Below are 14,721 nucleotides of genomic sequence, written 5' to 3'. Positions count from 1 at the left end.
CGTTTTGCGAGGCTTACTACTTCTTTTCTTTTTTCTTCATTTTTGTCCTAGTTAGTCCAGCATTACCGAGATAAGAGGGAGTAGCGGAACGCCTACCGTTGTCCACACCGTACGCAATCTATAAGTGGACTTACCAGGCCCATGTGTACCCTTACACATGCTGGCCACGTATCAAGAAACAGCGAAAAAGAGAAAAAGCACCGCACAGGGCGCGTTGCGTCAAGGTAACAAGAGCTCGCGCTAAGGCGAAGGTCTCGATACAAGGCGGCGGTGCAAAGTTCGAATTACGGTGACTCTGTGCTGTACTACACGTCTGGAATGGGATCCTCCAGCGGTAGTTGTTCGAAAGAGTGGCAGGCAAAGGAAACGTGCAGCCACTGAGTGCAGTGTACCCGACAAAAAAAAGAAGAAAAAAATCTCACTGGAAAACCGCCATGTGGTGGTGGAATCGGGTCACTGAACACAATGGCGACGTCTGGGGACCTCAGCGAGGTTGCCAAGACTGCCCCGAAATTGCTGTGTAAGCTACCGTTAAAGAGAAAAAACATGGCTGATCCCCCCGTCATAGGAATCGGTATAACACGAAAGTGAAACGTGTCTTCACAGAAGTAGTGCTTATTGTGTAATGATATATCAGAGCTTGTACAACGTCTATTCGTGTTTGGCAGCTATAGCACCATTTGACGTGGATGCACCCATGTTGACAGCATGTCTCTATCGCGACGACTAACGCCCATGATCGTGATTAAACTGTTGTGGTAGCTGACGGTGTGAACATATATTTGGACACAGCAAATCGTGAATCCCGCGTAAGGATGATATCAACAAGCTCATAATCAACACTGGTACCCAATATGCACTTCTTCAAAGCGTCGTCAATTAAGGAGAGAAACGGCACGGTGTGCGCTTTCTAGTAATGGGTAGCCGACGCCTGTTCTCATGCATACATAACACGCACTGCGCTTCAGGAACACGGGAGGTAGAGGCAGGTAGAGGTTCGTAGCCTGAGCCGCAAACGCGTGCGTCCCGCTGGCCTCTGTCTCGCAGGCGCTGCTTTCGCTCCACCAAGGCACGACATTACCCGTCGAAATCGCGTCCTTTCTGCAACGCATATTGCAGCAGTTTTGTTAGTCGGTGCTCTCGCAATTGAAGCAGTCGGCGGCGGAGAAATTGCACGTGGAAGATGCACTACTCCGATGAGCCGACGCACGCTAACACGAAGCCAAAGGCAAAGAACGTAACTGCGTCAAGGGTGCCTCGGCGACGCCAGCGCGGCCACTCTACCTCTCTGGTATCGAGACGCTTTAACCATGACCTCAGATATCGCGTGCAGTCTCGGAGTAAGCGCTAGTAAGTGTCGATCGTGAAGTATTACTTCATTTCACCTCTCACAGACGGCGGCACCGCCCCGCTCCGCCCGCCGCGAAAGAGAATGTGTGAAAGATATAAGGCGCGTTCGCGCCGCGTCTAGCATCTTCCGAGATGGCTTAGTGGGTAGCGCGTCGGGCGCTTGCCGTCGCGGCCGCAACGTCGTGGGTTCGATTCCCAGCGGGGTATCTTTTTCTTGGTTTTTTTTCTTTCTCACCCGTTGGTGTCCATTTTATCAACGTCATATCCGTGACGGATGTACTTGGTGGACCCCGGCATAAAACACTTTCGTGTTAAAAAAGAAGGAAGGAAGGAAGGAAGGAAGGAGAAAGAAAGAATATAAACCCGACTTAGATTTTTTATTTGTACAATATTTGTGAAGAAAACCATCTGAGCTTCCGGTAAGGTTACTGCGGCATTGACAGCAAGAAGACTAGAAAGAAGCAAAAGAAAAGAAAAGCAGAAAATAATTGCTACTTTCTGCAACGAGCAAAAGCGAAAGTGGTCTAAACCGCTAATGTACGACTGCGCCTGGTGACGATCCCTGTTGGTATTATCATTGTCTTGCGCACCACGTGATGTGTTGTCTAACCGCTCAAGCAGGGAAGCAGTGCTGCTCCACTGTCTAGTGGAGTGTCCATTGTTGTTGGCGCTAACATTTTTCTTAATATGCGAAAAAAAAACATGGGAAGGTAGGCTACGTTAGGGCCGGCTATCCCATCAACATGATAGTAGTATTGAAGAAACGCACATAGACAAGGAAAATTACCACGAATAAAAGAATAAGAAAAATAAAAAAATAATCAGGAACACTTTGTACACATATAATATGTGGCGTATAAAAATTTAGCAGTGTAAGGGCATAGTCCCGCACATTTTTATTGCAACGTGGGTATTATGGTATCATGATGTTTTAACATTACGTGCTTTGCGCTAATGTGTAATGACGATTAAGTGGTGTTATACTACGGTTGTTGCTGATGTTGTTGCGCACGGGATAGGCTGTTGGGTTGTTCTGGCACCATTAACGTTGCTCGGTTGCGCGGCAGCTGCCTTCTCACGCACCACGGTTGGATTACTTTGGCGCTGTAGACGCTTCACTTGCGTTTGCTTTACTTTTAGTTCAGGATTGGCTTGCCTGCGCTGACGAGCCGTAGCAGTCTGAGCTTTAAAGAAGCCGCGGTTCTGTTGTCGCCGCTTACGTTCTGCAGTCTGCAGCTGCTCGCTGGGCTTGGAGAAGCACTGGCTGTCGTCGCTTGGCTTTTCGCGTTGTTGAGCGGCGGCTACTCGCTGAGCCTTCAGCTGGGGATTTGCCTGGCGTTGACGCTGTATTTACAAGTGCGGTTGTTACACGACGAGCGCTGATTGGGCGCCGGAGTAAGCGCCGATGGGAGGAGCAATCGCATGCTTGGCGAGGCGATGGCGCCCTGTCTTGCGTAGCGCGGGTGTCAGTCACAGGTTTTCAAAATGTTTTCGGCAATTTTATGTTAAATATTGCGATTACTTCTCGGATATTTCTGTTAATTATATTACTTTAGGTCTTGTTCGTTTATTTTAGCCTGGTTTGGAGCATTGCTAGCCTTGTTTTATGCCTGCATAGACCCCTTGATTTTGAGCGTGATCACGCCGCATGAGATGTATGGATGGACGACAAGCCGCGCCCCTAAAGGGCTACGCACTTAAAGCGCATCCTTTAAGCAGACATTCAAGCAGTGACGCCGCGTGGACGTCCTCACCCAGAATTTGTTCACATACTCCGCTTGCTTATGCTACAAGCTAAAGCGGAAACGCCGCCGCACGCGTACACAACTTCGCGGCAAACTAAGCCACGCGATACTCCTTCAACCGTGCTGTGCCGCTAGTCGGTGACACGGTCCCAGCTGGCTATGCTATCTTCCAGAAACAGCCCAAACCATTTGTGTTGTTGGCGAGATTTCGCTGCCCGCAAACTGCCGTACTGCAGGCCGCGCAGGTTTGCTGCTGCTTAGCACGCCCGGGTATTTCGCTCGCTTGTGCACAGGCGCAAGCTAGCGAGCGAAAACGAGCGCGCGTTGACATAAGTGCTCGCGCACGCGTGTCCGTGATTCCTCGCTGCGTATTTTGCACGCAGTGCATTTGTTATTCGTGTTGTCTGCGCTTCGTATTCTGTTTTATTACAACTTTCACGCAGAGGATACTCAACGGTGTTGGCGGTAATACGCGTTGACCTGGTGTTACACGTTGATAACGCGAATGAAAGTAAGCTAGATCCCTAAAGAAAAATATTAGACGACTGCTATAATGCAAAGGCAATACTGCGTACTGCGAGTTGGAGCCAAACAGGAATCGCGAAATGGCTCGACTATGCCGATGTAACAGTTCACGTCACAGGTTACAGGCATTCGCGTGAAATGGAATAATCGCGAAACTGCGGCATTGCGTTGTCGCCTCTGGACATCGTTAGGTACAAGCCGTCCGTTTAGGAAAGCATTATTAAAGGACATATATTCAAAAGTGAACAGAATCATCGCCTTCAAAACTTGGCAGAATACACCTCTGATGTCTGTCTATGAAAGCGAGCAGTGTGTTGGCGCCGGCATGTGAGCAGTGTGGGTGCTTCTCTTACCCAATGATTTGGTCCCAGTACAGCTAAGTACACTTTAATATTAATAATATCACGACGCCCGAAACCAGGTGAAACGGGAGCCTAACTACCTTCCGCAAAGCGCGTTGTAGTAACGGGGAAAACACGCTTCTAATTATAAGGTAATGGTGCACGAGAACGCGCAAGCTAAGTCGTTCGCGGTTCTTCGACAAACGACCACAAAGATCTGTGGATTACCGAGAAAAGCAGCAGCGCTTTTTATCAGAAATAGGGAGATAAAATAAGGAGGAAAGCAACCTAGATTAAACACGCTTTGCCCTGTTTGCTGTCTTACACGTGGAAAGCGCATTGGAAGGAAGTAAACAAATGCAGAGAAAGCACGCGACTAGGTGATTAAGAAATGATGAGTGAGTTTTGTATGACCGTAATGATCTGAAGGCATCCTCTTCCCAGAAATGTCTTCATCATTTCGCCCCACCGACAAAAATGGCGAGGCAGCCTTTTTTTTTTGTCTATTACTTCTCCCTAGTCTTTTTGCTGTCACCGCCTCAGCAACCTTAACGGAATCCGAGATGGTTTTCTTTGCAAAAGCAATACGAATAAAAAAACACTATTCGATTTTATTTATTTAGTTATTTTCGTTCTTTCTTCCCTTCTTCCTTTCTTTATTTCCGTCTTTCTTTTTCAGCAGCGAACCATTACCATAGATAGCTTCCAGAGGAAGGTATGCAGGGAATTTATCGTCACATAGAGAATCACCGCGCTGTTCTTGAAAACGGGGCTTGTTGTCCATTCAGTGCTGCAGCAAGATAATAAAGAGGTGCACGCTTAAGTCACGAGCCCTCAGTTTTAGAGTGAAAACCGACCAAAGCAACCCAGGCTTCCAAGCCCCTAAGACAGCACGCTTTCCTTCTTTCTTACTCTAGCGAAGAATATTGTATCAAGATTTCACGCTATGCTTCGTGGCACGGGCGGTCGCATCAGAATGTTGCTATAGGTTTAGACATAAAACGCATGGAAACAAAATATAACCAAGCGCACTTCAACAGACAAATTCCTTCGCTCTGCTATGCCTTGTAGCCTCCATTTTTTGGGAACAGCCTCATGAATTTCTGAAATGCCGCTCAAAGTCGTTCAAAACTCCGGCTGCGTTGATGAAAGTTTTGTTTGGATCTTTTTTCTTCGTCGCTTGGCCACGTTATCTTCCCCTTCTACGTTTGAAGCACGGGAGGCTCTACTTTCATACGCGCGTTTTTTAAGCATATGTTTTCGTGTTGCTTTATCTACGGCCCTTCAGTTTCGGTCACAAGCACTCAGCAGGCTTATGCTATCCGAAATCGAACAGGAAAAAAAAATAAAGCAGCACTTTCTGAGACCGTCGGAGTAATTGGAGACTAACACCGAGCCGTACTATCATCCAACTTTTGATACTGACATGAGCTATCTTCGCCCATGAAGCAGCCCACGGCCACATTCGTCCCCACACGGTCTTCTTGAGGATTTGCCGCAGGGCACCGGCCCAGACCTCCCAATCAGGAAAGTCGACATTTACCAAGAGTCATCGAAGTGAACTGCAGCACATTTGAAGTAAACCATCACACTAAAAGAGCGATGATGGCTCTCTTTGCGTAATGTCTTCGTGTTTTTAGACCATGCTATATCTTAAACTCGCAGCTGAAATAACCTTATAGTGCAGTGAGTTTGCGTAGAATGTGGTGTGAGGGTAACACACTTTGTTTACAGCTGATGTGTCAGTGCTCTGAAGCTGCACCCTAACATGCGAGGGTAAACGATCATATAGCCCTTTCTGAGGTATGTGAACATATCATACGTTGCTTGGTGTGTTAATAAACAGCCGAGTGAGCAAATATTTGTGCGAGATAAGAGAAGATTGGCGTTTTTCTTTATGTGCTAACGCAACGGCCACTGGAGCAGTTTTACGCTCCAAGTTCTGCGCACAAAGCGTCGAAACTGCGCCTGTGTTGTAGGTTACTGTATCAAAACTGTTTACTGTAGCAATTACGCAATTTATTTTTACTGTTTCTTCCTAAAATATCTTGTTGTTCTTGTTGTGTTCCACGTTGTGTTCATTTGCTGAATATATAAAGAAGTGGAAACCGACACAACCTAGCACAATGCTAACAGCACGCAGTCATTGCAGTGGTCGGTTATTATAGCGTTTCACAAAGAGATAGCAGTTTCAAAAATAGTTCTTTTAGCCTAATACGTGCGCAGCACCAAGAAGCAATGCTGCACAAGGCTTCATACGTGTCACTGGTTCGTCTCGTATTTACGTCTACTCGTGCTTGTTTGTTGATGTGTTGGCTTGTTTTTATGTAACTGTGGAAGGCCCCCGCGGAATGCGGCTGCGACAGCAAGCAATCGAACCTCCATCCTCTACATTAGCAGCGCGACACCCTAGCCGCGGAGCTACGACGGCTGGTCGACAGCTGGTAGGGTTACACATTAACGCAGTTTACAATAACACAGTCAAAGGACACGATCGAATGAATAAAAAAATATTAGCGCCCAGTTGCGTAAGGCTGAGTCACAGCAGAGCTGCTGGGCACCTAAGTGGTCCTGGCTTGGCTAGGCTTTTACCGTCTCGCCTCTCTTTCCCACCTCTTGCTTTACTATACGATACACGGCTATGCTTGCTCTTTTTTTTTCTTTTTTTTCATTTGTTCATTTCTACTTGTTTCTTTCTCGCTCTCTATTTCTCGATTCCTGCTGCTTTCTATCTCTCTCTTTCTCTCTCTTTCCATCTTGCTTTCTATTTCTGCCTTCATTCCATTTATTTCTCTCTATTTCTCTCTTTCTCTTTCTTTGTATGCCGTGCTTTACTCTGCCTCTTCCTCCTTTTCCTCATCCTCCTCACTCTCACATTCTCCCCCTCATCCTCCATTTCCTTTCCCATCCCCTTGCTATGCTATACTATACTATACAAGGCTATGCTTTGCTAGCGTGCCTGGAAAGCCGAGAGGTTACGACGCTTGCCTTGGGATCGTGGGTGCACTGATTCGGATCTCGTCTCGCCATGAATTTTTTTCACCAAGAACTTCTCTTCCTCTTTCTTTCTTTCCCTCTCTCTTTCCCCTCTTTATTTCTCTCTCTCTCTCTCTGTGCTTGTTCTCTCGCCCGTCAGAGTTATTGCATCCCACGCCGGACAAATCGGCGTACGTGTTCCGGGAGCGAAGCAGAAGAGGAAGAGGAGGATGAAGAGCGCGCGTGCCACTTCATGATGATGATCATTTTCTACGTGCGACACACGGCAAACCCCGACCATAACAGCCCTGTTATAAAAATCAGTTAATGTACATACGACGAATGTTGCAACCAAAACAAGAGTGTCACTACGAAAAAACGGTCAAAGCAACTGCGTGAACAACCAAGAAAATATGGCATAGAATACGATAGCGCACACTTGTATGGACTGCTGACTCGAAGGTCGCGGGATAGAATCCTGGCCGGGGTGGCTGCATTTCCATGGAGGCACAATGCTATAAGAGACCCGTGTGCTTAGATTTAGGTGCACTTTAAAGAACCCCAGGTGCCCTCCCGGAGCCTCCACTACGGCGTCCCTCAATATCATAACGTGGTTTCGGGACATAAAAGCCCCAAAATTCTATATTTATTACGTAACTGTATAAGAGAAACACCTTTATTCCCCGAAATGTTCTTTGTACTTTCGTTGTTAACGCCAAACAATTCCGTTTTCTTCTAGAAATTTTTACGCCACATCACGGCGTTTTGTTCCAGTTACTTACGACTCGACTTATACGCTACCTCGTCCGCTGTTTCTTTCTAAATCCGCTTCAAAGCGCAGTGCAAGTGCTGTTTCATTCAGCTTCGAAGAGAGGGATGGACCAAGTTATTCTGTTATTTGTTTTTACCTCATATCTTGCATTGTTTAGGGAAATGACACAGTAAACAAAAGCGTTTGTCTGTTTTATAAGACAATGAAGGAAACACGAAGACAGAAGGCAGGGAGGTTAGCCAGAAAGGCTTCCGGTTTGCTACCCTGCACTGGGGGATTAAGGAAGGGGAGAGGGGAGGGAATGGAAATATGAGAGAAAAAAGTAAAGGCAGTGAATTCAAAGAATCGTGCCAGACTGCACCACAAGTCAAAGGCGTTTGCCTCTTCTAGAGCTTGGGAACGTAATAAGGATATGCGTAGAGAGTAACAGCCGCAAATATACGTTGAACCACACGAAGTTACTTACTTCGAGCAGCAGTCTGCTTGTTGGCTACTAGGTCGGCCTTTTTTCTGCCTATGTCGCGGCTGCTACATAAAATCCATCGTTTCGTGGCCTCGCATACTAGAGTAGCCACGCAAGGCAGGTGGGACGGAAGCAATTCCCTCGAGTGCTCCTCTGCTTCTTAAACTCGAGACTTCCGTGGCGAATAAAGAAAGAACTTCGAGAAATATGAATAAGGGGGAAATTCGAACGAGGAATAAGCAAATGTTTGCCCTCCGCTGCAGTTGGCTCGAGAGGAAAAGCGTCTTGATTATCATATGCCTGCACGTTCCTCTGCGGTTATTTCGCGGAGCGTAGCAATTCTAACTTTAGCTTTCACGGTTGCCCTCGCATTTCGTTAACTGGCGTCTCGATAGTGGCGCCAGCACTGCAACAATTTCGTTTACTGTAGTTAAAATGGCACTTAATGGTTTTTATCGCGCTTTCATTCTTTTGTTTTGTTTGTTTGTTTCTTCCTCCTAACTTCGAGTGACATCAGAAACGAATTAGGCGGAATTTTTATTCGACACAGGCTCAAATTTTCTTTCTTCTTTTTTAGACTCGCAATGCTCTTATAGTACCCACTTGTGCAGCTCCCAATTGCTTAATTCACAGTGCGACTGAACCGACAGCTGAATATAGTCGAGGGGGTGTAGCCTCCCGATGCTGAGGAGGCCGCGGGTTCGATTACCTGCGACGATGTCCACATTTGGATGCAAGCGTGATGCATGAAATGGACTCATGTAGTGCAAGACGTTGGGCCGGTTGGTGTTGCGTGGCTTCGAAAATGTAAAACATTGCTCAACTAAGTTAATGTACGGAATACGTACCCCCACCCACCCCACCCCCAGTAACCAATATATACAAGGCGTCCATCACGACCAGTTTTTGCCTCAAGACGTCTATTAGCAAGGGTTGACTTCTGGCCTTGTTGGTACGACATATCTTAAATGATTAGCGAAGACTTATGAAGACGGGACAAGACGAAGGGGGACACACACAATTAGCGCCTGTGTGTATCCCCCTTCGTCTTGTCCCGTCTTGATAACTCTGCGCTACGCACTTTAGATACGTCTATTAGATCAATGTATAGTTCGGTACTTTATTTGTAATCTAAATTCCGCTAAACCAGTCGAATTTTTATACTATTCTGATATAAAACGTTAATTGATTTACCTCTTTAGTACACTGAATGCGCTGTTATTTCTTACTCGCGTATTAAAGTTCGAAAACTCCATAAACCAGCGTTTCAGCATCCTAAATGCAAAGCCATTACCAGAAAGTTTTCAAGTGATAACAGGTTTTTTTTTTGTTTATTAAATAGCCTTCCCGCTACTTTTCTCGTCCTTGTTACCGGAACAACGAAGCTCCACATTGTGTTGTTCTTGCTTGGCTCCACTATCTTTTTTTTTTCTCTTGATCTGCTTCCCATTATGTAAACATCGTTTTGAAACATATTCAAATGTTTCCTTACGCACTCAGTGTTCGGAATCCTCGAGCTCCTACCTGTCCACAACACGATGTCACTTACGCCAGCACTGGTATTGTTACGGGGCCTACGTTTTCATAGTTATGAGACGGCGCAACAAAAGGACACGCAACACAGACGATGAAGAAGACACGAAGACAAGCGCCGGACTCTAATCTTCATTGACTTCGACGCACACCTTTTATACGCGCACGTGGTCACACACAGAATGAAAAACACGAAAGAGACAAAAGATATCAAATATGCCCATTCAAATAAAAAAATTCTTTTTTCTGCAGGGCGACAGATGGAACGCCGATACACGAATTCTTGTCCGGTCGCTCGCACCAGATTAACCTCCCTGCCTCTTCCTTTTCATCTATTTATCTCTCTTGTTATTATGTATCTAATGTATTCTTATTACTGAATTACTAATGTATTCATACATTTCAATTATTTCTTAATGTTGTACTACATTTCACTGTTTATTGTTGTATATGATTAGCTATCATGCTTTTCTATTATTATATTGTGTTGATATTATTGTTTCGTGTAGTTTACTGCCAGAATTACAGGTGTACTATTGCTGTTTTTTTTCCTTGTACTTGTAGTATTATAATTTCTTTTCTGTAAATAAATTTGAGTATTCTGTTAGTGTTGTTTGTTGTTAGAGATGTGTTTATTCAAAAAATCATTCCCTGTTACGCTTACACGAGTATTGTTATATGCTTTGTTTTTGTAAATATGTTTTTGTACAATGTGTGATATATCTTGTAAATTTGGTGCAAATATTTTCACCGGTCACTTGTTGCCATGTCATTGGTCTTCTGGGCCCTAGTCAAGCTGTTTCATTACAGCTTTTAGCCCAGGAGATCATCCAGAATGTAATGTTTTCGTTTTATTCTGGAAAATAAAGAGAATGAATGAATGAATGAATGAATGAATGAATGAATGAATGTGCGAAGGCTGGATTATCTTACAAGTTGCCTTTTCATGATTCCTGGCGATTATGTTAGTTTTGCTAAAATGAAAGGCGCGCCCACACTCCTTGCAATGCGCAGCTAAATTCGATAGTCCCTCAGTGTTTGCCTCACGTTCTTTTAATCTAACCTTCACGTATCTTCCGGTCTGCCCTATGCATACAGAGTCACACGACAAGAGGAGGTTGTGCACTATACCCTCGTGACACAGTCAGTGGCTGGGGTTCTGTGGTTCACACCTCATCCTACCTTCTTTCTGTCATCCTTTTCTATTGCCTTTTTGCTGACGCGTGCAGAAATTCCTGCCAGCTGATTAGGCACTGAAAAAAACTACTTTGACACCACACCAGCCTGCTAGGTTCTTCAATCCATGAGACATTTTATGTACGTACGGTACGACAGCAAACTTCTCGTTACATTCCAGGTTTTTTTTTTTTCTTTTCTCGTATCCGTTCTCTTCAGACTTTAGTGCTCTGATGGTCTTTCCACATGATCTGGTCACTACGTGTTCCGGAAAACCTGCACACATCAATCGGCCTACTTGTCTATACACACGTTCTTCTAATCTATGACCGCACGCCTTCTGGACCGCGGACCTTAAACAGGAAATGATGGCGATACCGCCTTCTACAACCTTGGAGTGGAATGACGAGTAGCTCAAGATGCCTTTTTTTTTTTTTTGAAGCCTGGTCGAAATACTTGACATACATGACCAGGCTCCGTGAAATTTAGCTGCTCATTGCAAGCAGTGTGGGTGCACTCCTCATTTTAGCAAAACTAACATAATCGCCAGGCATCATGAAAAGACAACTCATGAGGTTATCGAGGCTGTGCACATACATAGTAACAAGAATTTCAATATCAATATCTGTCGCCCTGCAGAAAAAAAGAAATTTTGTGTTTGAATAGGCATATTTGTTATCTTTTGTTTCTTTCGTGTTTTTCATGCTGTGTGTGACCACGTGCGGGTATAAATGTGTGCGTCGAAGTGAGTGAGGATTAGTTGATAGTCCGGCGCTCGTCTTCGTGTCTTCTTCATCGTCAGTTGCGTGTCCTTTCACTGCGTCGTTTCATAATCATGACCCCTTACCAACTTGCCCAACAATCAGGCCTACGTTTTGTTTCGCACCACTCGCTGCTCTGCGACAAAACTTAGTACCGCGAGGCTTTGATTACTCGTTAATCCTGGCGACGACGTTTCAGAAAGAAGGTTATCTGCATTTAAGCCAATTAGTATTGGCCTCTCGTAACTAGACGGTCGGTTCTGGGCAAAATCCACAAAGAATTTTGGTTTAGCAGAAAGCGTGAAGGAAGTTAAAGTAAGCCGGCCGCTCACACTCTCTCATAACAGAAAACAAAAAAATCACTAAACTATATTACAACCCGTTTTGTTTCAACGCAGTTACTCGTAACTCTAACTGTGTTGTATTAAAATAACTAGAAAATACGAAATAAAAGCGCCTAATTTCGCAATAATGGGACGTGCGAAGTTTCTCAAATGCAGGCAACGTTGCAACAACCGGAATGGGACATGCGAACCAAATGAAAGTGGCAACTTTGCTCGCTCACCAGGAAGAAGGATTTCTCCCAGAAATGCAGCGCGCACGCACCGCACGAAGCCAATTTCAACGGCCCATCCGTTCTCTGGCGGACGCCTGCTTTCGGGTTGCTCTCCGTGTGCCACGCCGTGGGGCGCAAACTTCTCCGCTTCCGCCTGCAAAGTCCGCGCACCTCGGTCGCACTTCCGGGAGCAGAGGCGCGTCGTCGCCTGCAACCGCTCGGCAAAGGGCAACAAGGTCCGGAGAGCGAGGGCGAGGGGTGTGCGGTCGCACGCGCCACGCCAGGCGCGCATGCGCGGGCCTCTGCTCTCTTATTTCTTTCTCTCTCTCTTCCTCCCTCTCTTACCCACATTCCCAACCTCGCGCCTCTATTCCCGCAGCTCTTCCCTGGCTCTCTCTTTCTAAAGCTAGCTATTTATTTTTGCTTTCGCAACGTCCCTCCCAACTCGGAAACACGGCGTAGAAGTTTCACCGTAGTTTAAGTTCTTTCGCACCGGTTGGAACACATCCGGCTGGGTCATGAACAAGAAGATAGCAGCCTCCCCATATTAAAATCAAAGAAAGGGATATAGATACGGTTGCTTATCTATTCCACAAAATGCTGATGGTGCGTCGTTTGTTAAGGTCACGAATCAAGCAACAGAGGCACAAAATGAGTGCTCCGAGAAGGTGAGAGCGCAGTAAAACCTATTATGGGTGAGTTAGTTAAAGACAAAGAATAAAAATCGCGTCTGGGATTTTACATGTCAGAACCACGATATGAACATGGGGCACGCAGTAGTGTAGGTCTCCGGAAATTTCGACCATAGCAGATTTCGACCAGCGTGCACTGACAACGCTCAGTACACGGGCCACGGGCATTTCGCCTCTGTCGAGAGCTGCCGCCTCGGTTGGGATCGAACCCGAGACCTTCGGGTCAGCAGCCGAGCACTGTAACTACTGTGCATGGCAACGGGACAAAAAAAGCAAGGCCGACAACTATGAAGCAACAAATTTCAGCGCCCGGTTCTTTCTTAATGTCACCGCCGCCATGCATACACTAAACTCAAAGTACTACTAGCCGTGATGGGACCGCAGTCACTCCATGCAAAGTCGCAGAATCAAACGGATATAAGGCGAAATTTGCAAAGCTGCTGCGCCATTCGAGGAATACTTTCACTGATGTATAAGCTTGGGGGAGTTGGTGGTTAATTTTTGATATTACACTCAGTACCACTTTCGTGTGGAAAACGATATGCAGGGCAAGCGGGTAGACGTCTTAGTGATAGATTGCGCGAACATTGCCAGAACGGGGGAAAAGTTAACGGCCTACACCTTTGCATGCATGCAGAGGGTGTGGGTGCTATCTTGATTTCGTGCCGTCATTCTGCCGTAATTGAGCCGTATTCCTCAGAAGTAACAACCCATTAAGGCGGGATGTTGTTGAAGCCATCGATGTAGAATCACACAAACGCACGTGCGTCAGTGCTGCCAACGGACAAAGAAAATGTTTACGCATCTGCTAATCGCGCGTGCTCCACAGGGATCTTATTTTGTACGTTTCCCTCGTTTATGTCTTCCTTACTTTGTTGCCGCTAAGTTTTACCTGTATACGTATCCTTTCGCACAAAAAACTCTAGTAGTAGGTAGCATCTTGTCCCGTTTACTCGTCTGCATCCTGTATCCATACGCGATGTGCCTAAGAATAAGTTCATTCACATGTGACTATCAGTGATACCGGCACCAACTCCGGTACCGTCACGTGCCTCAACGGCACAACATCCAAGGCAGTCCGAGATATGTCGATTGTCAATCGTAGCCGACTAAGCGCACCTAAGCGCACCTTTGAAGATGAAGTAGCCGACGGGGCGAGTTGCTCCACACTCATATTTTATTAACAGTACAAAGGCACAAATTAATAACGAAAGAGGACGCAACACGAGCGCCATCATGTTCTTGCGTCTTCCTTTTTTTGTACTTGGTTAGGCCCTACCATACGAATTCAACGGATAGGGAACCCAATAAAAGCATAGGAAGCATTACTTTCAAGTTTTAATTGTGGTAATTATCACGCAAAAGTAAAATAAATGTGGACAACAAAAAGAGAGACAGAGAAGACTCCAGGCCTGCGCGCAGCAGTCAGAGCGAAAGCTGGAACAGCAGCCTTTCTAGAGCCCGTTCTAAACTATCTTGTGGATACTAATAAACTATCTTGGAGAAAGTAACACATGCGCGGTATCCAGTACGCCACAAATCATAGTTTTTGTGAAGTAGGGAAGCACACACTATGCCATTAGTCTTTCTCTGGATAAGCGAGGTACCCGCTACACATCTGGATTATCGGCACTCTGTTCATGTTGCATGTGGCTGATGACGATGAAGAATTATGGTTGAGCACTTTGTAGTTGGTGGGAAGCATTAAACCACACACTCGGTGCGCAATTAGCATTGTTTGACGTCTGGTTGTTATTTTACTTTTCTGCCACGCTATACTACACATGTTAACGCGATTCCTTGCCCGAGATGACGCCAGTATAGGGTCTTT

The 14,721-nt window shown here is 45.8% G+C and overlaps 1 protein-coding gene across 1 annotated transcript in view; it reads right to left on the bottom strand.

Moving 5' to 3' along the window:
- Positions 1 to 12,384, bottom strand: part of LOC119387271 (oxytocin receptor) — a 51,421-nt gene extending 39,037 nt beyond the window's left edge. The window contains exon 1 of the mRNA XM_037654609.1: positions 12,208 to 12,384. The gene's annotated coding sequence lies outside the window, so the exon portion shown is untranslated. The remainder of the gene's footprint in view (positions 1 to 12,207) is intronic.
- Positions 12,385 to 14,721: the final 2,337 nt, after the last annotated feature.

This window comes from Rhipicephalus sanguineus, chromosome 3 (genome assembly GCF_013339695.2).
Source record: "Rhipicephalus sanguineus isolate Rsan-2018 chromosome 3, BIME_Rsan_1.4, whole genome shotgun sequence".
NCBI classification, from domain to species: Eukaryota; Metazoa; Arthropoda; class Arachnida; order Ixodida; family Ixodidae; genus Rhipicephalus; species Rhipicephalus sanguineus.
This window is presented reverse-complemented; position numbering and strand designations above follow the sequence as displayed.